The 9,845-nt window shown below is 44.7% G+C and overlaps 1 pseudogene; it reads right to left on the bottom strand.

Moving 5' to 3' along the window:
• Window positions 1–4,594: 4,594 nt before the first annotated feature.
• LOC147692917 (E3 ubiquitin-protein ligase TRIM63-like) overlaps window positions 4,595–9,845 on the bottom strand; it is a 160,714-nt pseudogene continuing 155,463 nt past the window's right edge.

The raw sequence follows: 9,845 nt of genomic DNA, 5'->3' as shown, positions 1-9,845 counted from the left end.
CCCATTGATATTGGCACAGTACCCCCAAGGGCAAACCTGTTGCCAGTATAAGGGTTCATGATACCTTGTTGGATGTAGTGTTCTCCATAAATCCTTGTGGTACCCTCTCTCACGAAAGTTGAGACCCTCCAAATGAGAATGTGAAGCAGTACTGACTATCCTCAGGGATAGAGAAGAGGGCAGAAAAAAGGTTTACCACGGCAAACTATTTGGCATTTGTTAGGGTGCGTGAAGGGATGGTGACATGCTTGTGGATCTCATGGAAGCTAGGTTCACCCATATTATTTGTGGCTCGCAAATCTTGGATAATCATGTACACGTTTCCTTTGCCCACCTTCTTTATTGGCAAAATTGGGTTAGTACACCAGCTAAAAATAGGAACCAACACCCACTTGCTTTATTCAAATCAGCTGGTTTAACCCCTTCCATGCTCATGACAAGGTCAGCTCGTCATGGGCGTTCCCTGAGCTGTGCGTTTGACGAGTTGACCTTGTCATGAACAATGGGATCTATCAGACTTCAGCACAGGAGGGGAAAACCCCCTAGCAGTCAAGGTGTTAAGGGCATACTAAGGCACTCAAGGTAGCTTCTTTTGTAGGCTGACTTTAATTTCCTTGGGCTCAATTGAGGTTATGTATTCCACATGGTTAGCCTCTGGTAACCACAGTGTGTACAGGACTTAGGAAAAGAAAATTGTTAAGTCTGGAGCCATCCCTTCAACACTCATAATAGGTGGACAATTGGAAGGCTAACACTTTATTCTGATGGTGCTGGGATCTGTTGGGAGTGCAATACACAGTATAAATCATTTTACACAAAATATTGGGCCCCAACAAATCAGCTGGTGAGATAGCACTGAATAGGAGATAATGCTCATCAGTGATGGGTTAGATAGATATAGGAACTGGATCTAAGATGTAATGGGGAGCAAATTGGTTAGAACTACTTATTGTGTCTATAGACATGCTGCAGATAAAAAAAGAAAGTAATTTAGAGGTATTTAGGGCAGAGTAGCTAGCAATGGTGCTAATAAGGTTACTGTTACTTTTTCCATTGCTAAGGTAATTTACAGATGGACCTTTCTAATCGACACAGTCGGAATCTCTCTGGCTCCTAAAACTCAAACTTTGCTTCTCAACGTTTGAGGGTGGGAAGCACCTAACTGGGGAGAGGAGAAGGGAAGGCAAGGGGAAGGTACAGCAGGGCATAGGGCAAGGGAGAGGCCCGGGAGCAGGAGGGTTGTGTTTTGCATGTGGTCAGTGAAGGCATTGTATAAGAGGTTGTCCAGATGCTGTGTAAAAGGCATCTGGTCTTGCTGAACTGGCTGTGAAGCAGGGTGTAATTCGGACATTAGGGAAAAAGATTTGGATCTGGAAGACCAGGCGTAGCATGTTTTTGGCCAAGAGAGGCCTACGGTTCTTCGAGGTATTCCTTTTCTGTGTGAAAAAATTGCAGTTTTTCTTTGTCCCAGAGCCGATATTGGCAGACTATCTGGCTCACTTAGTCCTGTGTACTGGAAACAGGATAGCATGCACTAGCAGCAGGCTAAGGTATTTTTGACAAAGTCATCATTTTTTCTCAGTCAGTTTTTTTTATAGCATTGAAATTGATGCAAGTTATAGTGGATGTTGTGGTTATTGATACTGTGGTGCTGGTAAATTCATGCAACTGCATTTTGTCTTGAGTATTGTGTTTCATCAATGTCTCAATGTGCTATACGAAGGTGTTGCTATTTTTACAATCATTATTTCATATCACAGTAAAGTCTACTATTTTTTTGCCAAATCGAAATGTACATATTGATACATCTGCAAATAGCATTGAGCTCATAGCATGTAGTTAGAACCTGCAAACCCTGTGTATAATATTTCCCCATGGTCACAGTAGAACTTAAAGATTACCTAAAAACCAGAAAAACTAGGGTACATCTGTCCCTTAAAAAATACGCATCTGTTCATGGAGTTGCCACTAAATCACATGCAAACCAGGTTCCCCACACAGGCTACAACACTTAACAAGGAAGGAGAGAGGCACTATTTTAATTGTGGGCAATCATCACGGAGGCACAGACCATGATGAGGACGCATTCAATATGTACAGGCACCAAATATGGAGAGCCCTGAGGAAAATTTTCCCGGACCGCCCAATGTAGGAGAGTTAATGGCAGAAACTGGGAACCCTGGGGATAAAATGACTGAAAGATGGGGACAAGAGACCAGACAGCCATGGAATGACACGGGCCCGAAAGGAGCTTTCTTTTTTAATATCCTCAAAAAAAGGATGCCCATTGAGATACAGAGTGGGTTGGACAGCATAGTGGGGTTAGACACAAACCTCTGGCGGGAGATACAGGCCCACATTTTGCACTATTACAAAACAAAACAAGAAAAGGAGAGGGAGTAACAGGAGCAAACCCAGAGAGACACCGCTAAGTTGGTCCAACACAAGTTGAAAAAGACCGCCCTTGAGGGGGCTGCATTGGACGTATGCTGGAAAATGGCACAGAGAACGTGCAAATGGCACCAGCTTGAAGGGGGCGCCATCGCCAAACACCAGAGGGTTTCAACCTAACTATAATGGCAGAAGTCTGGGAGGATGACAGTATCGAGACCATAGAGATTATTACTATTACCACAGAATGGGATGCATGGCCGACTGTTGCCGGCTGAAAGCATATCACATACAGAGGTCGATAAACATGGGCCAATCCTCGCAAAACCCCCATCCACAAAACCAAGCCATGGAGATCCCGAAAACATCTTACACACAGCCCCATGGAAGAAAGTCAGTTGCTGCCCCACCACAACAGGCATCAGGTAGTTGGACAAACGCATGACAACAGCAACAACAGACAGGAAACCCAGCCCAACAGGGACCGGGGTCTTAACTGCAGTTGAAAGGGGTAACTGTATGGGGAGTCAACACTTTTGTGAAAACGCCGAACCCAAATGTGCAGTAAGTCAAAACCCTCAATGCAATTTCATGCACACCTCACAATTCATGGTACAAAACTCAAAGAAGGACCAATAAGACAACATTAGGAATTTAAGCTTTACTTGCATTCGTAAATTCAGGGCTGCTGGATGTGTTTTGTCGATCGGGTTTCCTCACCAGGGTCCGCCATTCAGGGTGCCTGTAGGAGCCTAGGCCCCACTCTCTGCTGATCCCCCAGGGCGGGCTGGCAGACCACACCCCAGGGGGAGGGCAGTCTGACAAGGAGGCAGGATGGCCTCCCATCTAGTCCTCAAAAGCAGGCAATCAGGTCCCCACACTCACAAGTCAATTGGGATTGGGTTCCATTTACCAAATCAAAAGGACTCCATTCACTGGCATCCAGCCCTATACCAAAATTCCTTCATGGCGTAAGATTCCCACAGCACCCCCAAAAAGCTAACAGCCTCTAGGCAATGGAGGCCCCCTTTAAGTTGCAAAATGAAGCTGTCCTCCAGTGTCACCTGCGCTTAAGCTTTAAACATCTTAGGCTAAATTGCGGGTGCCGTGATTGCTTCAAAAGTAAAGAAATAGAAAAAGAAAAGTTTTTTCTATCTCTTTACTTATTAAGCAATTGCGGCATCCGCGGTTAAATGTACGATGTTTACAGCTAAAGCGCGTGTCCCACAAATGTCTCATATTTGCAAAAGGTTGAGCTATTGGCATTGTAAATGACAATGCCTTTTATTTATGTGTTTAGAAAACCTGCAAGGTGTGTTTATGCACCGCTTGCAGCTTTTCACAGCATATGAATTAAAGGCCTTATCATTTACAATGCCAATAGCTCAAAGTCTTGCGAATGCGAGACCTATTGCATTGCAAATTCTTGTTTATTATTGTGTTAATGCAATACTTTTTCTTACTCTCCCAAGTTTAAATGGTAAGCTGGAGATTTGGTTATTGCTTGGAAATCTGATACCAACCCAAGGCAGACAATGGAATGAATTGCCTGACCCACATTTTAAACAAATCAGAACCTACAACACTAAAAGGGAGGCTAGGGAGCGGTATCCTGTTGCACATGTATATCCCACACTAAAGGAGCCCAGTGGTTGATAAGTCAATTTCACAGTAGGCTACGACACAGAGATCTCCGCTTTACAGCTACTACAACTAGAGTGAAACAGTTAGTTATTTGTGTTTCTGTGGGGCCACAGTTCCAGTTTTATTTCATCTGTGCTGAAGAAGCTATCACTGTTGTTTCATGTGTGATTGCAAGACATTCTGTAGCTAGGTGAAGCTCCGCTTCCTTAGGATTTACATTATTTACTATTTCTAAACAACTAACAACTAGGCATTGTAGTATAGAAGAGAGTGGTAGGAAAAAGGCAAATCAAATTAATGAAACTCGAACGCTTATCAGGTGTAATGTAGAATCTATACATATTTATTTGCTGACAAATCTAAAATGTACCCACATACAATGTTGCTTGTGGCACTGTATTGCAGCTGTGCGTCAAGTTAAACATGCATGAGTCATGCTTTAATGAAGAACTTTGTCCAATCCATTCCTGGTATAAGACTGAAATCTAGATCAACACAATCGTTTTTGGAGATATAGTCATTTGACCCTTACAATGTCAGGGATGTTTACAGTCACATCCTAATTTTCCTTTGAAGAGCGATTGCTATTGCCAGATTAATTACAGGATGAAGATGGTGCACTCCTAAACATAATCTTCTTAATCATTTGATTTCCAACATAAGCCCACAATAATTCTGGAGAAAGTTTCATCCAGTACATCCAGTGAAGTCGCCGGTTGGCTGCCATCGGATCTCCATGCCCCTAATATTTCAGATGTTCTTGCAAGTAGTCTATCTGATTTAGAGGACACAAAATCCTTCATGTGCAGTCCTTTTATCAACTCTTCAAAATATTGGTTAGTTGATATATTCTCCCTAAGAGGAATGTCCGGTAGAAAGTTGTGACTTGTAAGTTTTTCGATTTCATTCCTTAATTTCTTTTCCTCCTTCAGAAACTCCACTGAATTTGAATGATGTTCTAATAGGGTTTTCATTTGTAAATAAAGTTGTCTTGGAGCTTGAAGTTCATTAGCTATAGATGTCAGTTTTCCAAGTTTTATGGAGTGCTCATTGTGTAATTTAACCTTAAGCGAAGCGATTCTATGCCGTATTTCATTTAATAAACTCTCCCCAATGGTATCTATCATAGTCGCAACGTCTTCAGTCGTTGAAGTCAGCTCACTTATCAGCTTTTCTGTGTCCTATAAAAAGACAAAAATGGATTTTTAAACAATGAGGAAAATAATTGTAATCTAACGAATACAGTAGGAGCATACTTTGCTTAGATTTGGACTGCCATGTAAGAGAGAGTTTGGAGGCTTTTGGGACCGAAAAGTCCCCCTCATGGTAATGGATGTGTACCCCTTCCCTGCTGTACTGATGGCTAGATACGTAATGCTGATTTTTGTTGTCACAGGCAAACTTTATTATTCCTGTGCGCCATGACATAGGGCTGTCTCATGGATTGCGGCCTTCTTTGACTGGGAGAGGTGCCCACAGCGCTACCATCCTAGCGGAGAAAGTCTACTGCCCTTACCAGGATTTAAGCAGCACCAGTGCATTGGTGGCAGCATGCTTTGTAGTGATCATCAGTAGAAGTGAACAGGTAGTTTTTAACCTGTGTCACTGGAGTGATGCCTACAGGCTTACTCATTTAAAGTTCCACTGCTGTGCGCTTAACTCTCCCCTTGGCCTACATTAGTTTGGTGTAGAGTGCTGTGTAGCACATGAGTGGTGTATGTGTGCCTGGGCAGGGTACAATACACTAATAAAGCAGTACTGTGAAGTCCATGCATGTTAAATGAATGTGCTGGGGGTATTTGTGCCTGTGTATGGTACAATACATGAAAGATTCGTTCTGTGTGTGCATGTTAAATGCATCTCCTGGGTGTATGTGTGCCTGTGAGTGGTACAACACACAAAGGATGTAGTGCTGTGTGTGTATGATGAATATGTGTGCTGGGTGCAGGTGTGCCTCTAAGCGGTGCAGTACATGAAGGATAATATACTATGAAGCTTGTGTATGTGGAATACAACCGCTAGGTGTACATGTGCCTGTAAAGGGTACAATACATGGAGGACTATGCGTTCCATTTTGGGGAGACCCAGGGCTGCAAGGTGAAACATGAGGAGAGGATGTAGAGGAATCCCACAGACAGATTTGAGTATTTCTGCATTCTTATAAGCTGGGTGGGACCGACTGGAGAAGGCAGTGCAGGCTCCTCCAGTACACTTCAAACGGTTCTCTTTGATTCAGAGTGAGGTCACAAAAAAGTGTCTTGGGCACATTTCAAGAAGGAGATGGGGCTGATATGAGGCTAACCTTTTGAAACACATATCACTGTGGCCGACATCTATATTATCTAGGTGTGAACACTGGTCACTCCAGTCGCTGGTGTTGTGGGGCTATCAGCTTTGGAGTCACTCCTGCTGTGACAGACTGCTTTCAAGAGGAAGAGAGGGCAGAGGAGTGAGCTATTCAAAAGGAAGTATCTTGGGGGTTTCAGACAGTTATTTCTCTTACACCAGAAAGTTGAGCACTGAACGTGTGGATACATGTATGATTACTTCCCAGACTAAAAGGCAACCGTAATTTTACAATGGTTTCAACGTGGCTAATGGGACGGATGTAATGTACCATACTGTAAGTCTTTGTTCTCAAAAAATGCTCAATAAAAAGAACTTTGAGAAAAAAGAAGTAAACCCCCAACATAAACTTCAAACACACAGACTCTAATCACACTTATTGCCTGGAAATTGGCTATAAGAAGGGGAGCTTGAGACCAAAAAAATTGCCACCTTTGAAGCAGCCAGTCGGGTTGCGCGAGGAGGAGAAGCTAATCTGAGACCACCTGCCCTGGAACCTAGAGCAACAGCACCTACCAGCTTGCCAAGACCAGTGTGCCCTGTACGAAAGGGGGGTGTGTTGGAGGGAGCGAGGTCCAGCGGGGAATCCTGTTGATTGTACTCCTTTTGCGAGGTGTGAAGAGATGGTTGCTGCACTTATCGGGTTGTTTCCCATGTGAAGGAAAAAGTAGGCGACTCTCATAAGTCAGAGGACTGCCGTGAAGTGAGCCATGGACATCGCTGTGCCTATCAGGCCTTAGCCTATAAGCAGTGAGGGAGCAGCAGCCCTGTGTGCCAAAAGGGCCACCATGAACAGATTGCTGTGTGGAGTGGCATGTAGCCCTTTTGTGCTGGTGAGCCAGCAACCCAGTATGCCAGAAGGTGCCGCTGTGATGGGTGTCAATCAGGTTGGCTCCTTGTACAGATACGGTGACCCTGTATGCCAGAGCGAGTCACTTGGACAATTAAGAAGTGTAACCTGGTCAGGATGATTGCCGGCAGAATAGTGAGGCCACCTTGGGGACCCCTGCACACCTACACCAGGACAAAGTATCACCATCAGGACCTTCGTACTACCTCCCTCCTCCACCGCGGGATGGGCAGGAAGACTTACCCTGCCAGAAGAAGCAGCAAAGAACCTCCAGTCACTGCGGTTACACAACCATGTGTGAGGTACTTGAGGACCGATGATCGCAGCCCACCTAGGCCTCATGCACTGAACTCACCTTAACCAGCTGCTGCCACTCTAGCGCCCACAGAGGGGGCACACTCCGGTAGCTCCGATCCTGCAGGTATTTCGGCCCAGTTAGCCCTGGGGAATCTTGCATGCTATATAGCGCTTCAGTGCTGGAGCACTCTTGACATTAATACAGATTTGTAGTGGACTCTTGAGACCCAGATTACTAGATGAGGTTACCCTGGATGTTGCCTATACTGAATGGTGAATAACCAATCTCACTAAAGCAAAGAGGGAGTGGGTCACACACTAGAGCAAAGCGGGTGTGGGTCACTGGGAACAGCCTACAAAACATTAGTGTAGACTATGTAGTTGTTTCTGAATGTCGTATTTCCCTTAGTGTTCTTAGCGGTAAAATAAAATACTTCTTTTATCCTAAAAGTGAGTATTTGGCTGGACAATAATTTATTGCTGCTCCTAAGCGTATTTTGATTGGTGGATCTGTGTGCACCCACCCTGTATCCACCTCCACTCTGGAAGCATTGGACTGCTCAGACCACACTATTCCTGAGAGTCTAGTGCTGAAAGAATACTTGGACCAGTTGGTTGGATCCATAATAGGTAAGGCGTAAAAGACTTCAGTCCTCCACCTCCAGGGCTGGGCCCAGTAGCTCCTGCTTGTCCCGTGGCCCTCTGAATGGGATTCTGACAGAGGCCATTGCATTTTCTGTGAGATTGCTGGAGAAGAGATGACCATGTTTTCAGGATATCATCAGTTGCTCTATCACTTGCTATTGTAGTCGAGTCACTTCAGATACGTTTTAATAATTCCCCTTTCTGCTTAGAAAGGTTTTTGAGAACATTTTTACTGAGACTGGTGAGGATACTTTGAGAACACCAGCATGTGGGCTTTCTGGGGTTACATATCCTAAACTGTTGGAGCAGATGATGGCTAAAACATAATCAAAGGAGCAGTCTATAGAACAAGTTACTTACCTTCGGTAACGCTTTTTCTGGTAGATACAGTATCTGCCTGTGGATTCCTCACCTTGTGAATATCCCCCTGCGTGAGCAACGTTCGGAAAATTCTTTTGTAGCACGCCGGCGTGGTCGACGTCATAGGAGCACAGCATCGCGCGCGACTCCGTCTGACGTCACCGACTCCTTATTAGGCCTACGTCGGCGTGATGACATCAGTTCCGCCCTTTTTTCCGTGCCTTCGAGGCACCCGGACGGACCAATGACTGTAGATATATACATATACAATGTACATAGTACATACAATTCAAAATTACACACACACAGTGCGTAGCCAAGGTAGGAAAAACCCAATATATATATATAAATATAAATATACATAAAATACACAAATACAGGTATAGAAGAGTGGACAATGGGGAGGCGGGTGGGTCAGTGAGGAATCCACAGGCAGATACTGTATCTACCAGAAAAAGCGTTACCAAAGGTAAGTAACTTGTTCTTCTGATAGATACATCTACCAGTGGATTCCTCACCTTGTGAATAGAGTTCCACAGCAGTCCCACTCCCAGAGGAGGGTGCCCACTCTCCTATACAAGAAAATCCTGAAGGACAGAGCGCGCAAAGTGGCTGTCCCTCCTCACCTCGGTATCCAAGCAGTAATGCTTCGCAAAAGTGTGGAGGGAGGCGCAAGTCGCAGCTCTGTAAATATCCTCAACAAGCACACCTCTAGACAAAGCAGATGTAGAAGACTTTGCTCTAGTAGAGTGAGCTCTTATACCCTCTGGAGGTTCCTTATCAGCAAAGGCGTAGCAGATCTTGATGCATAGTATTATCCATCTCGAAAGTGTGCGCTTGTGCACCGCCTTTCCTTTCTTGCAGCCAGCAAATCCGACAAACAGCTAGTCATCCACTCGATAGATCTTTGTCCTATCAAGATAGAAACTACCGCCCTCTTAGGGTCCAAACGGTGAAGCCGCTCCTCCTCCTTGGAAGGGTGAGGGGGAGGATAGAAGGTAGGAAGGGTAATGGAGCGCCCCAGATGGAAGGGAGTTACCACCTGAGGCAGAAAAGCAGCCCTGGTCCTAAGAACCATTCGTTCAGCATGAATGGTCAAGAATGGCGGCTTTGAACTAAGAGCTTGAAGCTCACTTACCCTCCTTGCTGAGGTAATTGCAACCAGAAAAACCGTCTTAAAAGACAACAACCTCAAGGGACAATTATGCAAAGGTTCGAAAGGAGAACCCATTAGATAAGTAAGCACAAGATTCAAGTCCCATTGAGGCACAATAAAGGGAGTAGGAGGAAATGTATTTGTAAGCCCCTTCAG

The sequence above is a fragment of the Lissotriton vulgaris genome, chromosome 9, assembly GCF_964263255.1.
Source record: "Lissotriton vulgaris chromosome 9, aLisVul1.2, whole genome shotgun sequence".
Classification (NCBI taxonomy): domain Eukaryota; kingdom Metazoa; phylum Chordata; class Amphibia; order Caudata; family Salamandridae; genus Lissotriton; species Lissotriton vulgaris.
The sequence above is the reverse complement of the archived record's forward strand: the minus strand, read 5'-3'. Positions and strand labels throughout refer to the sequence as shown.